The following is a 3285-nucleotide window of genomic DNA, read 5'->3' as shown; positions in this document are numbered from 1 at the left end:
CCTGCTGAAGAACTTGGCCTTTCTGCCTGCCTGGAAAATGTTTTGAATTCTATGAATTTTGTAATTTTTTTTCAGTTAATCTGATATGCACCAATCCTTTCTCTATGTAAATCTTAATCTATTTAACTGTTGTAAGTCTTAATCTGCCACTCTTTTAAAGGTTCATAAGGAAACAGTGAGGGAAAGAAAAAAAATCAAAGAAAGCCTTGATTTCTGTCCTCGTTGCCCTTCCTACCTGTCTTCTTTGATTTTTGATTTCCTCTATGCTAAAGCAGGCAGTTTTCACTGAATAGCTAATAAGTGAAATGCCATTACCTGTAAATAGATACATTTTGATTTAGTGTATTCTTTAATGTAAGCTGCTGAAATTGATCCAGTTACCTGTTCCCTCAAGTGCTTAGTTTTATTTTGTTTCTCATTTACTTAAGAAGAAAACAGAGGCAGGCACCAAGTGAATGTGTACAGCAGCTTAGATGGGGAAAAGATACAGATATTAACCTCTATGAAGTGTCATTTAATCCTTACTGTGGTAGCCTGTGATAGCAGTATCCTTCTTTTAAATGGCGAGGAGATAGTCAAGGAAGTGAACTCACTAGTCCAGAATTATAGTGTGTGTGTTTGCATGTGCGTGTGTGTGTGTATACACATAAACTTATATGTAATATAATATGTAACTGCTTCTGGATTTGAAACTAGATCAGCCTTGGAAATCCCTGGTGGTGTTTCATTATATTGGCATCTTTCTCACTGGAGTTTGTGGAAATATTTTTAGGTCTTCATGACTTTCCTATGAGAATTTATAAATTTGGGACTTTCCATTCTATGATAATCTTTGAAATGATTATGAAAGCATATTTGAGGTCATCTGGTTGACCAGCTGATGTCACTGCCTGTGTCTGTGTTTGTGTCTATAATCGCATGGTGCCAAGGAGACCTACTGTCATTGTCTGGGGCTAATGAGGAGAAAACAAGGCAGACGTAACAAGTAAATGATGCTTTTAGGCCAAATGAAAGCAGTTAGCCTGGCAAGCTGTGCTCAGATGAAGGTTTCATAGCAATTCAAATAGAGAAATTGATGGGAGAATCAGAATGTCGCATGGCAAAAATAACATAGCCCATGAACTTCAAAAATACCTGCTGCAGTCATTAGCATGTTCATATGGCAAGTGGCAAGTTAGATTTGGCAAAATGACATCCTCCATGATATCACATTAATATTTTAATTGTAGTGGTTATGCAACTTTGCTTTTATGCAATTTTAAAGTGTACTTGGTTTACTAGTTGTATTGGAGCTATAAATGGAGGTATACCAATATACCTCATTGATTAAATGTTTGCACATATTTAAGTGCTCTTTAATAAATATAACCAAATCAACACTGGGAGTCTATTAGGTATATTTATATAAACTATATAATGATACAGTGATAGATATGTAATGACAGTATTTTTATACCACACACACACACACACACACACACACACACACACATATAATTGTTTTTTCCACTTTAAAGGGGTTGATACCAGAGTATCTCAAGTTTGGCATGACAGATACTGTCTTTCACAGACCATTCTTTGTTGCGGAGGGCTTTCGTCTGTGTGATGGGATACCAATATCAGCTTCCTCACTGCAGTTGTGGCAAATAAAAATGTTTCCAGATATTGCCAGATGTCTCCTGACGGGCAACACTGCCTCGTTTCAGAATCAGTGATCCATGCATTACTCATCTACAGTGACCACTGCCTTGTCCCATGCTGTGTCTGAGGTTACAGACTCTCAACAGCATCGACTTCGTGTCTGCGAACGAGGGAAGGGTCCTGATGGTGCATATGTGAGCTACACTGTGGGGAGGAAACCTACCAGGGTCATGGAGAGATGGCGGTGTTGGCAAAGAATTACGTCTGCCTTGAAAGAGATTTTATCTAGCTCTTCTTTTATGCTCTATTGTTTCTAGATTCTTGAGATCCAGTTTGAATCTCCATCTTCATTCTCTCTGTTCAATCACCTAGGCAAACATTTTACAAAATCCTTTCCTTGGAGACCAGGAGCTAGGAGTATACATGTGAGCCAAACAGATGCGCACTGTACAGGGTGTTGTTAATTATAAGAATCACATTGTATTAGGGGAAACAAATGCTGAATTCCACGTTTTTTGTTCTTTCTATCTTCAGGGAGTGTAGTTTGAATGCAAGACAAAGAATGTGTTCTGTCTTATATTTCTTTTGTAAGGTGAAGTACTTATGATAGATATTTATTTTTTTGGATTTTAGCTATCAAGATTAATAGCTTGTTTATTTTATTTTTACAGCTGCTTAACTTTCATTTTCAAATAATTTAAAAGTTACCAAAAAAAAAAATTTGCAAAAGTCGCATAACACCTTCCACCCAGATTTTCCACGTATTAAACATTTTCCACATTTGCTCTATGATTTTCTCTATAAATATATACATAATAATATTATTATTCTACAATATTTGAGACAAAGTTACAGATGTGATGCCCTGATAATCCTTAAATACTTCAGTTCTACTTCCTAATGACAAGAACATTCATACACAGTAAAATTATCAAAATCAGAAAATTAACCTCAGTACACTAAAAATGTCTAATCTGATGTCCCACTAATGTCCTTTATAATAAGCAAGCATTTTATCAGGGCAGGAGCTAGGATTCAATCCAGCATCAGTCCCTACATGGACTTGTCACGTCTCCTTAGTGTCCTTCAACCTATCGTACTTCTTCAGTGTTTCTTCATCATTTCTTTTTTTTTTCTTTTTTCCGGTACGCGGGCCTCTCACTGTTGCGGCCTCTGCCGTTGCGGAGCACAGGCTCCCGACGCGCAGGCTCAGCGGCCACGGCTCACGGGCCCAGCCGTTCCGCGGCATGTGGGATCTTCCCGGACCGGGGCACGAACCCACGTCCCCTGAATCGGCAGGCAGACTCCCAACCACTGCGCCACCAGGGAAGCCCCCATTTCTTCATTTTTGAAGATTAAAGGCCAATTACTGTACATTGAATGTCCCTCAGCTTGGGGCTGTCTGATGTTTTCCAATGAGTGGGTTCAACTTTTCGCTATTAGAAGGAAGGCTACAGAGCAGTCCTGTCCTTCTGGTGCATCACACAGGGGGCGGGGTGGGTGGGACCTGATGTCCACCTGCTTCATGCTGGTGATGTGACTGATCAAAAGATGTGGTCAGGGCTTCCCTGGTGGCGCAGTGGTTGGGAGTCCGCCTGCCGATGCAGGGGACACGGGTTCGTGCCCCGGTCCGGGAAGATCCCA

This window comes from Lipotes vexillifer, unplaced genomic scaffold (genome assembly GCF_000442215.2).
Source record: "Lipotes vexillifer unplaced genomic scaffold, Lipotes_vexillifer_v1.1 scaffold1020, whole genome shotgun sequence".
Classification (NCBI taxonomy): Eukaryota; Metazoa; Chordata; class Mammalia; order Artiodactyla; family Lipotidae; genus Lipotes; species Lipotes vexillifer.
This window is presented reverse-complemented; position numbering follows the sequence as displayed.